The sequence below is a fragment of the Biomphalaria glabrata genome, chromosome 18 (assembly GCF_947242115.1).
Source record: "Biomphalaria glabrata chromosome 18, xgBioGlab47.1, whole genome shotgun sequence".
NCBI classification, from domain to species: Eukaryota; Metazoa; Mollusca; class Gastropoda; family Planorbidae; genus Biomphalaria; species Biomphalaria glabrata.
In genome coordinates, this window is record NC_074728.1 from 20342896 (window position 1) to 20361579 (window position 18684).

Here is an 18684-nt window from a genome sequence, read left to right on the forward strand (position 1 = left end):
TTGGTATAACTTATAGAATATAGACGTTAATTAAAAAAAATATTAATAAAATAATAATTACGTCCTACGCTTTTTATGTGCCAATCTAGTCAAGCAAGTTGATCCGTGACTTAAACTCTGCTAAATCGCTGGTTTTCCTGGCTGACTCAGACAACCCAGCGGCGGGAATTTTGTGGAGGTCCCCTACACTTTTTCCAAAGCTTTAATAAAAAATCCACTTATGAATAAAAATACTTATATCTAAAAGCATGGTAAATTTAATCTCACCTTCTTAAAAAAAAATAATAATTATATGCATATTTTAATTTTAAAAAGTGTATAATTTTGAGTTTGGAAGACTCAAAGCCGTGATTCAGGAGCTCCATTCATATATTACGAGCATGCCTCAAGCGGACACTTCTTTATCACGACAGTGTTACCAGCCGACATAAGAGATAAAGTGTTAGCGTTAAAAATATTTAAAAAAAAATACTTAAAAGTTTCTGACACGTCAAAATTGATATATATATTTCTCTTTTGTGGCGGCCCCTTTCTAATGGAGTCCCCGGGCTACGCCTGCACTCCCTTAAATCCGGCACTGATTATTTAAGATATAATTATATGTCTACTTTCATTAAATATCAGATGTGACAAGATTATATAAAACCAGATCATTATTATAAGGATTTCCGTCAATACATAATGTGTATATGTTTATAGTATTTGTAATAGCAAAAACAAAATAAAAACAAGATTACAAAGACAGTTTGTGTGGAAACACAAACTCAAAATCGGCCCCCGAAGTGTTCCACCCAGGCAGGCTTCAATATTTTCAGAAAGAACATCCAAATAATAATAATATGAAAGTAAATGAGAGATAAGAATGGAGAAGGAAGGTTGACAGATCTTGTGTAGTGCCCCAACGGTACAGCAGATCAAGGGATAGGTGCAATGCAAGGAATGCAATGCAATGCAAAGTTAGATGTGAACCTGGCCTAACTAGTTCCCCCTTCAGACCTTGTGGTCTATAGGGCAGATGATTAAAGTTCATCTGTTTTTGTGGCCTACGGTTAACGAGGGTGTCATGTAGCCAGCACAACGACCAACCGCCTTTACTTTTCCCCAACTAATATCAGGTACCCATTGGAGCTGGGTGGACTCAGAGGCGCCTAAGGATTCCGAAGTTGAAAATCCTAGTCAACAGGATTCGAACCCGGGGCCCCAGTTGGGAAGCCAAGCGCTTTACCGCTCAGCTACCGCGCCTCTCCTGGCCTAACTGAAGTCTTATAATTGATGTAATTGTTTTGAAAAGGCTCAATCTCTTATTCGAATACTCACAATATAAATGTAGCATTTCTTCTCCATATTAAAAAAAAAAACCGAAAATGAAGTTTACAAGATTACTATTCGTTTTAATTTAGGTCCAACTTATAATGCATACTAATTAGCTTTTCCTCTTTAAAAAACTGCTTGCATAACTGATTTTAAAAATTAGATTTTTCGATTTCAGAAAAAAAGAAAGTAGCCGTTGCATCAGAACTTTGAATGGTCTAAAAAATTGTTATGTCGGATTTTCAATATCTTTTGTAGTTTACGAGATCTAAACGGGACGGACGGACAGACGGACAGACATTTCGCACAAAACTAATAGCGTCTTTTCTTCTTTGGGGGGCCGCTAAAAAAGGTATGGACACAGATCTAGATTTGTTTTTTTTTAAAACATAGAATACTTTTTTTTGTTAGTCTAAAGTAGTAGTAAAGTAGTATTTTAGGATCCATGTTATTAAAAAAATAAACAAAAAGATAGCTTACTTTACTTTATTAATCGCAGAAAGAAGAACTTTATAGCCATACTGCGCTGTGAAAAAGTTGAGAGGTTTGCGATTTCGTAGCTTAGTGTTTTAATGTTAATTTCTAATAACTATTGTTAAAGAGCTATTTTTTGCTGCGTTTTATCAACTTAACCTCTCTCATCCCTCTTTTTCGGTAACAATGTCAATGGAAACATCAAAAGACGGGGGAGGGAAGGAGCGAAAACAAATGGGAGTGACGTCAAACGTCCATACCGACCAGCTATATGATTAGGCCAAACACAACCTCGAAGATATCAAAGCAGTGTTGAAGCCAATGCCGCTCGTACATAGTAAAAAGTATGGTCTACCATTTTGCAAATGATAATAAGTAAATATTTTCATATTCTTGTTGAATTTGAAACAAAAAAAAAACGTGTTCGGGCATTTGTGTCTTGCTGGTGTTGCCACATTTTTTTTAAAGTCTGCATTGAAATTGTTTTTCTTTGGTCGCGCTGTCACAGTCTCGGTTGACATTGCCTGTTAAAAATTCACCTTGGGTTAGGAGGGTGAAGAGACACCTGAAACTATTAATATAGAAACAGGAAGTAAGGATGACTAAATTGACTTTAGGTTTAGTCCAGAAGTATCCTTTGGTCCAGGACAGTAAGTTGTATCTTTTGGTCCGGTCTGGAAGGACTTAGAGAGTCCAAAGGTAACTTTGAGTTAGGTAGTATCTTTTTGGGCAGTCGAAGCCAGTGGTCACTTGAGACGGTATATATATATATATAGTAGTTAATTTTCTGTTTCTGTGATAAACTCTTGGTACTTTAGAATTATGTGAATTTGATCTTAAGCCGCATCATCTTTTAGGTCTAGATATAAAGGCCTACCATTGGAATATGACAAAGTTTAGTAGATCTATGCATTCGCCTCACCAGGATTCTTATTTGGGTGGGGGGGGGGTGTTGCGGTGACGGTAACGGGGTAAAAAATTTAGTAGGACACATTGAAATGTCATATTTTAAGTTTCAGTTAGCTAATATTACTAAATCTTTCTATGGTGATCACTGGCCTGAAACATTTCAGTCGGCTAATATTACTAAACAATTCTATGGTGATCACTGACCTGAAACAATTCCGAGTCCTCTTGATATGCACCTCCCCCTACCCCTTCCATCCCGTGATCTATAGTTTGATACGTTGAATTACACGGCCCACTTCTATCAACCTCCCACACAAAAAAACACATGCTTTGGCCTGAGAATAAGTTCTAGTTTCAAAGGTTTTCTCCAACACCTCGAGCTCACACGCTCATTAGCTTAAAGCTAGCTAGAAGTAGAACAAGAATTATACATAGTGTAAACAGTCACAGATTCAAGACAAGTCATTTTACAGGGGCGTGGCGATTCAATGCAAACGGGCAACGAGGGGACTGCATTGTACTACTCAGAGATAGAAAGTTCTAGGTGAGAATAATTGGAATTTATGGAACTTTGAGCAGTTGCACCAAATCGTGGTTCATTTGATGAAGTGAGTGGGGATGTTGCAACTATTGTTGAGGAGTCTGATGATGACTGCACTAACAACTGATCATGTTGGGAATTTGAGGTTGAAGAGATGGGTTCTACAGGAATATTTATAACTGAGCAAATAAAGGTTTCAAAATCACTTTCAGTGAATATATGTCGATTGCATGGCCGTATGCCACATTTCAAAAAACCATTAGCGAAATTTGCGACAGAAGCTGTTCTTCGGTATGCTCTCCCTAAGATGGTAGCCACCTGAAATACAGTAATTCCTCTACCTGGATGATTAAAAAGCCACTTATCTGACTCTTGTACATAACAGCTTTGCAGGGGCTTAAAAAACGAGACATCCAAAGGCTGAAGCTTATGTGTAGTATGAGGGAGCAAGCTGAGCATAATAACACAAGAGTTACTTGCAACAGTGATGGATTGCAAATTTTTGCTGTGAGAGGTATGTCCATCCAAGATAAAAAGAACAGGCTTTTCTTTTGATGGTTTTACACTATTTATAAAATGATCCATCCATTTTGAAAAGCTATCTGCCATCATCTAGCCACTTTCATTGCATACAGCGATTGTTCCTGGAGGAGCACCATCTAAAAGTTCGCCCTTCATCCGTTTTCGCTTGTAGACAGGCAAGGTGGAATAGCATTTCCTGCAGCATTGGCACAAAATATTGCTGTGGTGGTAAGACATCTTTTTGCACTGGTCATCTTCCCCTCCTGATGCCTTCCTGTCAAGCTCACCACTTTTTGCTGTTTTTTTCTGGACAGTTGAGAACGCATTTTCATCGGTGTTGAAGATCCTAAGAGCATCTAATTTATTTTCTGTAATGATGCTTTCCAGTTTGTCAAAAAAATTTGTTTAACTGCTACCTTGTTAAAACCGGTACTACGTGCAAGAGATGTTGTTTCAGGTTGTCGAAAGCTCAGATTGTGACGTTTCTTAAAATCTCTAAACCAGTCTTTTCCTGCCATTTCTTCTGTTTTATTAAATCTATGAGACAAGCCATTTATTTCTGCTATTTGGTATGCAAGACATTTTATATCATTTCTGGCCAGGTCGAACAGCATTCCTTCCAGTTGATTGATGTGACTGAAAAGTTCATTCTCAAGCTCCGCTGGGAGAACTGTCATTATACCTCTTTGTACTACGTTCCCATTCGCAAACTTCTTTTTTCCATCTAAGTGTCTTTTCAGAGTGGGATTAGAAATACCTTAAAGTCTAGACACTTCATTGAGACCATATTTATTCATCAATGCCTCTTAGGCTTTCCGACGATCCTCCTGGGACCAAGTTGCAGCTCTGCCCCTGAGGGAAAAAAAATGAATGTAAATGATTATTAAATTGATTGCAATAGTCTATATAGTATTTCATTTTAAAAAATGTAGATCTACTGATAGTTAAGAGCTAGATTATGCTTAGTCTAAAATTAAGATATAGCCTTAATTTCCTTAAATCTAAATCTACTACATTTAGCGCTTAATCATCTTTGTAGTCTAGACTCTATAGTCTATAGTTATAAAGAAAGTTATAGTTTCATAGAATATGATTCTAGATCTAGATCTAAATTATATTATAAATCTAGATAGATCTTTAGCAATTACTAGATCTAGATTATAGCTTTAATAACATATATTAAGAAGGTTATTCGATCTATACCTAGATATTAGGTCGAGATAAACTCTGGGGCTAAATAGTACCGAGTATTGGATAATTAGTACTACCGGTAGCCTACTTTCTACCCTCCTGTCGCCGGTACTATTTACATCAAGGGGTCAGCCCACATAACGGTATAAGTATATGGTATTAATATGCCTAGTAGTTAATTTTCTGTTTTATTAAAGTATTTTCTATCCGCGGTGATGTGGACGTTACTTGTAGTCTATTCTGAGAATTTAACATGTTGACTATACGTGATACCACTGTTATGCGGTTGTGATAGTGTTTCGTATTGGGTTATATAACTGCCAAGGAGTGCAGTATTATTACTGTCATCAAATAAACTTTATATTTTGTCTGCCAAAATGGATTTAGTCAGTCTGTAATATTTATGTTTGTCATGTGTCACGTGTGACTCCAGGAAGCACGAACCCAGCATTCTACGACATTCGCGACACATTAATAGTAACCAGCCTCATGTGTTATATTATAATACGTCAACACAAACTTTACATTGACACACGACCATTAGGTGTTTGCCATACAGCCAGTCCGACAGTGATGGTGATAGACTCCTGTTACTTTAGAATTCTGTGAATTTGATCTTAAGCCGCATCATCTTTTAGGTTTAGATATAAAGGCCTACCAAAGACTATTATAAAGTTTAGAGTTTGGTAGATCTACGCATTCGCTTATTAACCAGAATTCTTACTTGCGGGTAGGGGGGGGGGTTGGAGAGTGAGGGCGGGGTAGGGGGAGGCGACGGTAACGGGGTTAAAAAAATCTAGTAGGAAACATTTAAATGACATATTTTAACTTCTTCTTTGGTGATCTGTCAGGTCTTTAGATTATTTATATTATTGAATATTAGTAAGTATGAATGTGTCTAGGTATTAACGTTAATATGAATTACAATGTGCATATGTTGTAATTATTGTATAACCTGTAATATTTTATGCCCGAGTTCAGCCTGACAGTCACATCATACACACCCAGTTGTACATAAAACAATAAACAAGGTTTATGATGATTTAAATTAAAATATGAATTTAATCTAATGATATTGGTACAAAGAACTGATATATGAATAATGATAATGATATGAATACCAGTAAATTTATCTTATCTTATCTTCTTATCTTATATAATACAGACGTTACTTCAAAAAAGAAGATGATTACGTCCTACGCGTCATGCATTTAGTTAGACATATATAATGTGATGTAGTATAATATAGTTAAATCCAAATACTTAATAATATTTTTATTTAATATAATATAATCACCTTAACTTATAAGATACAGTAATATTGTCCACACATTTTTTCAAGACAACTCCATGAAACAACTCATCAAACCATATTTTCAAATGTCAGCACTATTCCAAATTATTATCTAGTCAATATACTGCTCACCGAGACCTAATATCAGAGTTCAAAGTAGCACCAAAGCTCACAACTTCAAACTGTATCACCAGGTCTGGACACAGCAACCCGTAGTCTGGAATCCGGAACCTCAGATTCGTAAATCGAACATCAGACAGATAACCATAGATGAAAATCTCAGTCCTGTAGCCTAAAACTGATACTTGAAACTGAAACTGAGTCCCTATAAAAAGATAAAAACATATTCTTCTAATCTTCTAATCTAATTATAAAAATTACAAATACGATCGAATCCAAATAAAAATTAACTATACAATATGAAAATAAAACTCACCCTTAACAGGGGTCAAGATAATCGTTTAAGAATATCAACCAAGGAACAACGGTTAGTCTATCCGTTATCAGATCCAAGGAGAAATTAAAGTGTTAACAAAATACAGCTTGGCTCTACATCACAAGATTGGGAGAATGAAACAGACTATTAACAACGAAAGCCCTACTACGTCATAAGAAATTATGACGTAGTAGCAAGGGGAGATCATCCGCTAATTCTTCACACAAAAAATAAAGTAGCGCAAAATGACGTCATCGCCTATTGATGAAATCGGCGCTAAGCAACGAATTAAATAGGTGCGACATGATCACTGGGCTAAAACGTTTCAGTCGGCTAATATTACTAAAGAATTCTATGGTGATCACTGACCTGAAACAATTCCGAGTCCTCTTGATATGCGCCTCCCCCTAGCCCTTCCATCCTTCCATCCCATGATCTATAGTTTGATACGTTGAATTAAACGGCCCACTTCTATCAACCTCCCACACAAAACAACACATGCTTTGGCCTGAGAATAAGTTCTAGTTTCAAAGGTTTTCTCCAACACCTCGAGCTCACACGCTCATTAGCTTAAAGCTAGCTAGAAGTAGAACAAGAATTATACATAGATAATGTAAACAGTCACAGATTCAAGACAAGTCATTTTACAGTGGCGTGGCACGAAGGGATTCAATGCAAACGGGCAACGACGAATGGGTACCTGTCGGGTTCCTTTTTATTGCTTGAATCGTTAGGGGCTACTCCATTACAATTACTTATTATTACAATTAATATTACTCCAGCTATCAATTCAATTAGAATGACGTATTACTAAATAAACTTCAACTCCAGATAACCGTGGAAATACAAACAATACTTTAATACTTAATAAAGCACAAAACTGTATTAATTGTCAGTAAATAATACACAGACACCAGTCCAGGAAGTAACAGTCCAAACTTCCTGGACCGGGAACAAGACCTCACTAACTAACACACTCTCTTGCACATTCAAAGAAGACTAAACCATTAAGTTCATAACATGTGCAAGACTATTCACATTCATAACATGGGCCTGGAAGTACAGAACAAAGGGCTATAACTATCATACACAAATCCGGAACAATCTTTCATAGATATTTTCAATAGCTTTTAGTTTTGTTTTAATATTTACATGACGGACAGACAGACAAAACACACATAAATGCGGCTTTAATCCTAATATATATATATATATATATATATATATATATATATATATATATATATATATATATATATATATATATATATATATATATATATATATATATATATATATATATATATATATATATATATATATATATATATATATATATATATATATATATATATATGTATATATATATATATATATATATATATATATATATATATATATATATATATATATATATATATATATATATATTAAATATAAATGGAAAGAAGCTATTTAAAAAAGGAGAAAAATCTGACCCAGGAAACTACAGACCAGTATCACTTACCAGCATCACTTGTAAAATCCTAGAACACTTAATATGTAGCACCATCACCAACCACTTAGACAAACATAATGTCCTTACTCCATACCAACATGACTTTAGGAAGTATAGATCATGTGAAACAAAACTAATAGGACTAATTGATGATTTTTCAAAAGGTTTAGATGATAGTGAACAAAAGGTTGCTATCTTACAATATTTTTGCAAGGCTTTTAACGAAGTTCATCACCATAGTTTGCTTAAATATTTTGGCATTTTTTGGTCCATTTCATCAGTGGATTAAAGATATTCTAAAAGGGAGAGAACAAACTGTAATAATAAATGGCTCTAAATCAAATCCAATAATACTAAACTCAGTCGTACCTCAAGGAAAAATCTTACGTCCGCAACTATTTTTATTTTACATAAATGATTTACCAAATCGCATTAGTTCAGAAACAAAAGTCCGATTATTTGCAGACGATTGCATAATTTATATAATAGTAAAAAACAACACAATATGCAGAAATTTTACAAAGAGAATTAGATGAATTACAGAAATGGGAATAAAATTGGAGCATGACGATACACAACGTGCACACATTGGTTATTAAGAGTAACAAAAAAACTAAAACTAATTAATTCCATTATCTTTTTCATGGTAAACTAGTAGCACAGACTAAAAACGCAAAATACCTAAAAATCCCCATGTTAATGAAACTGTCAAAAATTCAAACAAAGCATTAGGGTTTATTAAAAGAAATTTCTATAAATCAAATGAGAACATAAAACTAAAATATTTTTTAACCTTGGTTAGGTCAATAATAGAATATGCAGCCTCTGACTAGAAAAACAACGTAAGTAAAATCACTCAATTTACAAAGCCTTCAGGATAGAAGACTTAAAAGTAAAGTAGTAATTAGACATAAAACACTGAACTTCAAATACAAAAATAAAATTTTATAAAATACTAAGAAAGTTACAAAGATAAAGGCACATTCCTCGTTCCATATACTAAGATAAATTTGTACAAATGCTCCTTCTTCACTAGCGCCATCAGAGCATGGAATGGGTTGCCTAAGCTAGCCAATAAAACCAGTGACTTGGCAGAATTCTTGTCATTGGTTAACATGCATGACTAAATGCATGACGTGTAGGACGTAATCATCTTATTTTTTGAAGTAACGTTTGTATTATATAAGATAAGATAAGACAAATTAAGTTCGTATTCGATTCATTTCTTAATGTGATACTATTGTTAACATAATAAATAAATCTGCACCCTAACCTGTCAGAAGATAAGTTATTGCCTCAAATTATTAATACACTTATTATAAATATATCTAGATCTGGGCTCTATTTAGTCTTATTTAGACTGTCAAGTGTAGGCCCCTCTAATGAGGATAAGTCAAAACTTTGCACTATAAAAGTAGTTCGTTATTTTTTAAACTTCTAACTAAAACGAAGTTCGTATCATTTAAAAAAAAAAACAACAACATTAGAATCAGTATTCTATTCAATGAGTTAGGTAATAAATGGAATATATATTTTATCATGAACCATTGACACTTTTACCAATTTGACCTTAGATGTGAATTTTGTGTACCAGTGCGCGAATCTATGAATGAAGCTTGAGTTTTTAATGAAGAAGTCCATGACCTTTTCAAAAAAAGTTACCTCCCCTGAAATTTTTCATTGAAAAGTGGGTAACTTTTTGAAAAGTCTGCTTGTATATATAATTATAAAAATTAGATTGTTCACTTTCGGAAAAAAAAAGTATCCATTGCATCAGAAATTTGAATGATCTAAAATGTCATGATGATCGATTTTCATTTTCTCTTCAAGTTTCTGAGATATAAACTGGACGGATGGACAGACAGGCCACACAAAACTAATAGCGTCTTTTCCAATTTCGGGGGCCGCAAAAAAATCAACCGCTTAGTTAATTGGTAACAAAGGAAAGAAATTTTACTGCACTGAAGTGGTGGTATAAGCTTAGTCCCTACTATAAATCGTTGTATGAGGCTTAGCAAAACATGAAAAAGAAAAAATAGATAACTATACAATTTTCTTTGTTCATAGACTTTTCGCTAGCAGAGTGGTTAACACGTTGGTTTGAGAAGCCTGAGAAGTCTTTAACCTACATTTTCGAGCTCATGTCGTTCCTTTAAAATAAAATACATTTTAAAAAGCGATCACCCAGCTTTTTCTCCCCCTCCCTCTTTCCAACTGGCCCAGACAAGTCATAGGATCATAGGGTATTTAGAAAGCTAAAAGCATGAAATTGCGCTAAACAGAAACTACTGGTAAACAAATATTTCTAATCGAACATATTTTTTATTGTTTATCTTGATCTATTACAAATTTAATTACATGACTGATCCAAACTAATTGCTACACTAAATAAATGCTTTGTTTTTCTTAAAGTATTTGTATTTTGAATTTTTCTTGTTCTAAAGCTTAACTCAACTCACTCTATCTGTCTGTCTGGTAAAAAAGTTTGTACACGTTATTTCTCCGACATCCAAGCTCGGATCAAGCTGAAATTTTGCGAAATTATTTCTTTCACCTGAAAACACAAAATCAATAAAAAAAAAAAGTTAACCAATTAGTTAAATAACTATTGGTAAAAAATTAATATGTTTGGTATCTCAAACAAGAGAAAGATATAGTACTTGACCTAAGTGGTAGTATAAGCTGAATTAGTCCCCTTTATATTAAGCTGATGTCTTTGGCTTAGTGAATACAAGCATGAAATACAATTCAATCTTTCATATTCGTAGACTTTCGCTAGCTGATTGCCATACCAGGCAGTGATATTGAAACTTAAAATATTGCAGATGTGAGCGTGATAAAACATAGCCAAGGCCTTTTCGCTAACATTAAACGAGGACATTTTTCTTAGTAGTCGTAATCTTTGCTGCACTTTTTTGATGATATAATCAGTATTTGCAGTAAAATTTAGTTTATTGTCTAGGATAGTACCAAGGTATTTAAAGGTTTGCACAATTGCAATAGTCTCTCCAGCTACAGAAACAATATCATTTTCCTTCTTGTCCCTGCGAAAATCGATTATCATTTCTTTGTTGTTTTTTTTACATTTAATAATAAAAAATTATCTCTACAGTATTCCTCAATGTGTTCTAATTCTTTGAAATACTCATTTACGTCTGTGCTCTCTGAGAGCAGGGCAAGAAGAGCCGCATCATCAGCGAATAAAGAGGTTAAATACCATGTAATGATGTTAAAGGATCACTATAAAGAGGTTAAATACCATGTAATGACGTTAAAGGATCACTATAAAGAGGTTAAATACCATGTAATGACGATAAGGGATCACTATAAAGAGGTTAAATACCATGCAATGACGTTAAGGGATCACTATAAAGAGGTTAAATACCATGTAATGACATTAAAGGGCCAACAAACGTAGATTCAATATAAATACCTGAAAACCCAATAAACTGACGTTTAAAAGATCAATATAATAGAGTTTCAATATCCGACAAACGGACAGACACACTGCCGCTGCACAAACCAATAACGGCTTTTTCCCTTTCGGAGTTTGCTAGACATATACGAACAGAAAAATCAAACACAATTTAGTGCTAAGAGAATTAGCCTAATTTCCACCCCCCCTTTTTTTTTTTAATGCATTATTTAATGCAAAGATCTAGACTTTAAATTTTGTCATTTAAGCAGATGTGATCATTTCCCCATAAGTTTACCTGGTGGCCCACGCTAGTCACGTTTGCCTGATTTTTTCAAAACGGACAAAGTTCTGTTAACAAGCGTGCCATAAAAGATATCTCCACCAGCCAATCAAATTGCTCTGCGCTACAGTGGTTTATTTTTTTGTAGGCGCGTTTTACTTGCGCTTGTTAGAAAACTAAAAGTCTACGATCGTGTTATGTAGTGAGAAGCATTAAGGCTTGTATTCCCATATAGAAAGAATAATAAAAAGGACTACATCATTTTTCAAGGTCCATATTATTTTCAAACTATAGAGTTCAGTAAGTTGAAACAATTTTTTTTTATAGTAGCTCAAAGTGCGTAGTTATCTTTCAATTAAAAAGACCAGATATGCACATTTATTTATCTCACCATTGCTATTTAGTGTATGCTAAAATTAATTACTTTCTTGTTCCATATGCTAGGACAAATTTGTACAAACGCTTCTTCTTCACTAGTGCTATAAGACAAAAGATAAAACAAACATTTAATACCCGAAAATACGCAATGAATTAAAAAAATGTTCATCTAAATCACCAAAAAAAAAGTTAAATTCATATAGCGTTGATAGCACGAATATAGTTTGTCCATCGTTGTTCGATGATGACCACTTTGTCATCCAGGGGGCTGAGGGCTTTGCACTGGGGTTTTATGCCTCCTCATGTGGCTGGTGAGACCTATGTGAGCCCGGAATGTTCGGCTGCACACTGGGCAGGTTATTCCAGCTAGAGCTAGTGTCGTTTGTCTTGCTTTTCTTTTCTGGCGTTTTTCTTCTGCATGCGTTGTTCTTTTTTTCCTCAGCAACCTCTGTGCCAGTTTTCACAGCGTGACGCCATGATGCTCTGTCGTGTGCCTCTGTCTCCCAGGTGCCAGGGTCTATGCTGAACGCCTTCAGAGAAGCTTTGAGGGTGTCCCTAAAGCGCTTTCTTTGCCCACCTTGCGAGTAATTTCCTTCGCATAGTTGGCCATACAAGAGTCGTTTTGGGATGCGGTGATCTTCCATTCTGTAGACGTGACCTGCCCATCGCAGCTGGGACTGCATCAGGATTGTGTGGATGCTTTGCAGACACGCTCTTCGAAGGACTTCTGTATCTGGTATTTTGTCTTGCCATTTGACATTTAGTATTTTTCTCAGACATGTCATGTGGAAGCGGTTTAGTCTCTTTGCATGTTTACTGTACACTGTCCATGTTTCTGAGGCATAGAGCAATGTAGGGAGGATGACGGCTCTGTAGACCCCTAGTTTGGTGTTTGTGGTGATACCACGTCTGTTCCAGACATTTGTAGACAGTCTGCCATAGGATGCACTGGCCTTGGCGATACGCAGGTCGATTTCACTATCGATTTTTCCATTTCTGGAGAGTGTGCTGCCAAGATATGTGAATTTGTCCACTGCGTTTATATCCTGTCCATTTATAGAAATGCTTGGATCCGAGTAGGCTTTCCCAGGAGCAGGTAGATATAAGACTTCAGTCTTGTTCGTATTGATGGTAAGGCCAAAGTCTGAGCATGCTCTTGAGAAGTCACTGACGATGCTCTGCAGATCGTTTTCAGAGCAGGCATTTAGGGCACAGTCAACAGCAAATAACAAGTCTCTGATTACTGCTGCATTTGTTTTTGATTTTGCTTTAAGCCGCCTCGGGTTGAATAGGCCACCATCAAATCTGTATGGTATATTTATCCCGTTGTTTTCTCTATTTGTGAATGCATCTGTCAGCATAGCGGAGAACATGATACTGAACAGTGTAGGTGCTAGGACACAGCCTTGTTTTACCCCGTTTGATACTTCGAAGGGCTCTGATGGTTCTCCACTTTCTTGGACACGAGCCTTCATGCCATCATGAAATAGTCTCACCATGGTTATGAATTTTTGTGGACAGCCATACTTTGACATGATCTTCCAGAGTCCTTCTCTGCTAACAGTGTCGAATGCCTTTGTTAAGTCGACATATATTGAGAACAGGTCAGCATTTTGTCAGCACGAATAGACGAACCATGACCCACCAGACTAGAAACGTTTCGGCATTTCAACAGAATGAAGAAATAGTGGCCTTCAAACATATACGTCTAACAAGTAGATCTAAGCATTCGCTAATAAAACTTAAATCATAGAAGAGACAATAATAATAATAAGGCTTGACTTCGAGTCCAAAGATTAACGAGGAGTACAGTGTTTCCTTTGGATACCCAGCCCCAGCTGTGACCTACCTATTTTGCCATATCGAATGCAAGCATAACAATTGTCCGCCTGTGGTCGATTAAGTTTTTTTTTACGCCGTCTGCGTCTGTCCTCGGCAGCGGATTTTCTTTTGGTCTCAAATGTGTAACCCGCGGCTTTCATAAAAGACCCCCAGCTGTCTCGTTCTGAAGCCACATGCAGTAAGGTGTTGTCAGCTAAGACAAGTTGGCGCCTTACCTGGTCTTTAAAGCGTTTCCGTGGGGTACCTCTGTTACGTCGATCACCTTTTAGCTCACAAAAAAATACTGCCTTAGGCATACGTTCGTCGCTCATACGGGATACGTGCCCTCCCAGTGTAACTGTCTGAAGAGCCTTAGAGCGAGTAGAAATAGTGCCATAAAGTTATGCTATTAGCGGCCCCCGTAAGGAGAAAAAGCCTCTATTAGGTTTGTGCAAAATGTCCGTCTGTCCGTCTGTCACACTCAGATCTCTAAAACTAGAAGAGATATGAAAAATATTATTTCACCATTAAATGCGGCTTGAAAAGTTTAGGTGCAACGGCTACTTTTGGTTTTCTAAAAGCAAACTATTTAATTTATAAAATTAATTATGCAAGCGATTTTTTCATAAAAATACACCAGTTCTTAAACAATTACGTAAATGTAAGGGAGGCAATATTACAATATGCTAACAAAGATTGAAGACTTTTGTGTATTTTCAGCATCACAAAGTCAAATATATTTATAAAATCTACAAGAAATGTTTACAACAAATAAAAATAACTAGTCGACCGCCGGCATAGCATACGCCGCTATTTTGCAGGGCCGGTCTTAGGCCACTGCAACCTATGTGACCGAAGGATCTGCACTTTCATGGTGTATAAATTATATTAAAATTAAACCATTTTATAACTTAAGACAGATTTCCCGCGCACTCCTGTCGATTTACCAGGAGCTCCTGGAAATCTCCCGAAATTGCAAAATATACGAAAAAGTCCTTAAAATATACGGAGATACATAGAAAAAAATTGTCATTTTGGGGTGTCATTCAATATGGAAAACGTCAATCCTACGCGCTATTAATAAAAACGACATTATGCATTAGCCGTAATTGTGTAATCAGGTGAAAGAAGCTTCTCGCGCCTCAAACTAATGAAGAATTACTTGATGTCAACAATTCTCAAAGATAGATTGAAACATTTGGTAATTCTGGCTATAGAGCGGGATCTATGTGGGAAACAGAATTATTATGATATACTGTATGACTTTGCTACATGCAAGGCTCGTAAAGTAATTCTGTACGTAGTAAAGAATGAATAAAATACATAGACGAATTTATTTTCTATCACAAACTCTTAAATTTGACTTATTGTCCGCTTCCCTACCCAAACTTGGCCCCGCGAAATCCGTTTCGAATAGGGCCCCACAATGCTTAAGTTTAAGTCCGGCCCTGCTATTTAGTATTTGTAAAATGTTTTACATGTTTCGGATGTTCCTTCAGAGTCGACGATAGTTTTCTTCCTAGTCCAAACCTCCCGCATGGGATGGGAGCGGGCAGGGTTTGACAGTCCAGCACGCAGCCATCCGTAGCGAGCTGTGAAAGCGTGTTATCCCCCCCCCCCCCTTTTCTTGTTTTTTTTTTCTTGGGGTGACTATCCGCAGTAATAATGGAGTGATCTTCCCACGTACGTGTGACCTGATTAAGGAAGAAGAGAATTATATATAAAGATAGTTAAAGGTGTTTTTTCTGGTCAACTAGCTGCTAAAATTAAAAGAAAACATTTCTGGTTGTTTATAAAGGCCTATAATGCATTTTGTATGTAAATATCACTCACATGTTTTAAAATGGACTTTTTATGCAGCGACTTTCGTGCAGTAGCGTAACGTTGCAACATGATATTGAACTAAACCAATTCCTTAAACTTTTTTTTAAAAAAATCAGATTTTATTTATTTTTTGTTTAGTGTCCCCATCCGAATAAAAGAAGCTTATTTTTGTGCGTTTTGTCTGTTGGTCGGTCTGTCCGTCACGATTAGATCAACAAATAACACTAAAGGCTATTGTAAATCTGGTTTAACCTTTAATTTTTCATTCACAAATATTACAACAGTTTTAAGTATCTATAATAGATTGTTCCGGATGTTTTGTGAAAAACAAAATCAATGCCAGCGAATATTTGTTTGCTCTTCGAACTTATATTAGATTTTATTTCCGTGCTTAAAAATTGCAATAAACACGTGATCTTTAATACATTGTTCCGTTTTTTTAATGTAAATAGCATATAAATGCTAAATAAAATATCTATACTGAGTATATTGCATTAACTATAAAGGTGTTCCGGATATTGTTTTATAAAAAATAAATTATGTCAAATGATTGTTTGAAATCGAATAATTGACTAATATTACATTTATATTCTTTGACACTACGTCACTATAGTTTATTTATCAATATCAATTGTTCGGAATTTTTAACTTAAAACAAATTTATGTCAAATGACTTTATCTTATTATTTTCAAAAATATCGGCAATAGGTTGTTCAGGATTTTAAAATAAGAAAGTAATTTACTAGAAACGTTTATTGAAAATCACTTTATAGACTTATTTTACAGTTAATTTTCTTGCCAAACATAATAAAAGTTGTTTAATCGGTAAAGAATGTTCCGGATTTTTTTTCGAAAAAGAAATCGACCTACATTGCCTTTATTTTCTTACAAATCGTCGTCAAAAGTGATCCGAATTTTATATGAAAAATCTAATAACGCTAATAAATGTTTGAAATCCCACTTCTAATAAATAAAACAAATAATTTTCTCATTTACGAAAATTGGTTGTTCAGGATTTTTTTATGAAAAATATTTTTTAACTCTATTTATGTAAAATTGCACTTCTCTCTTTCACTACATCTACCTTTCTAGCTAAAACGTTGGAAAATCTAATTATCGTTAATATTATGTTCAGATTTTTAAGGAAAACAACTTCCTAACACCAAAGTATGGTTTGGAAATCTCTCCATAAGTCTATGGTACATCTAATTTTCATAACAGACCATCCCACAAATTTAATTACCGGTATTTGATTAATCTGGAATTCTTATTTTCTCTCACTATAAATATATAAACATCCGGAACAATCTATTCTAGAAACTTAAAACTAATGCAATGTTTCGGAAGGGAAATTAAATTTTAATCCGATTTTCAATAGCTTTTAGTCTTTTCTTTTTCGTTATTAACATGACGGACAGACAGACTGACAGACAAAACAAAAAAAAAGCGTCTTTAATCCTTTTATATAAAAGATCTCACTCGGTGCACCGATATTTATGAACACTAGACAAGCTTCTCGTATAGATGACATTTTTTAGTCTAACTAGGCCGTGTGACGTAGTGGATTTTTTTCTCCTTTGACGTCATATGGAGTTCATTCTTTAAATGAAATGCTAAAAGAAATCACTCGGTGCACCAATGTCTATGAACCCTCAACAAGCTGCTCGTATAGATGATATTTTTTAGTCTAACTAGGCCGTGTGACGTAGTGGATTTTTTTCCTTTGACGTCATATGGAATAAATTCTTTAAAATGAAATGCTAAAACAACTCGGTATAATAATGTTTATTAAACCTCGTAATGTGACTCGCATTTTAAAAAGACATAATAGCTAAATTTAGATCTAATCTAAATTTTTTACACTAGATCTAGATTTTTTTTTACACTAGAGCTAGATTTTTTACACTAGATCTAGATCTTTAAAACTAGATTTAGATATAAGTTCTAATTAAAATAATTGCAGAATCTAGATCTAGAATTTCTTGGTCTAGTTAAGAATGTTTGTTGTTTTACATGTTTCGGATGTTCCTTCAGAGTTGTAGTCCAAACCTCCCGCAGGACGACGGGGGATGGGAGCGGGCAGGGTTTGAACCAGGGACCATCGATAGATCCGAACGACAGTCAAGCGCGCAAACCGCACGACCAGGCAGGGTTATACTCTGCTCGTCGTCATCCTCCGTCGTCCAGCGAGAAGTTAATTATTTTTAAATCCGAACATCTGAAACATGTAAAACAGAAAAAAAAATTACAGAGGCAAATGAATCTTTGAAACATTATTACTTTAGACAATCAAAATTAAATATCGTCTTGAATATTTCTTGCGAATAGGCGGATTCGAAATGGGATCCGACTCTGACGGGGGCCGCCTCTGAGTATGTGTGTTAACACAAACTCTCTTTGTAATCTTGTTACTTAACTTTTTTTTTTCACATGCGATCTTTTTACTATGAGAAAAAGGTTTTCTAAACGCTAGAAGTATTTCTGAAGCTTAAAAGTCAGAAAACGCGTATCATTGGTGGCTAAGTCTTGAACCACGTTGCGGAAACTTACAATACTACCCTAGATACACTTGTCTCACAGTGGAACATATCCTCATTGATTGCCTCGGACACAAGGATATTAGAGGGAAATATTTTGGAGCACACAGGTTAAAAACACTGTTCGATAATGTCGACAGTGAGCTTTGTCCGGGAGGTGGGGGTTGTCTGCGAAGGTTTGATTAGGGCAAAGAAAATGTGAACATACAATGTTTACAAGAAATGTTAATTAAATTAATAATTTTTTTAC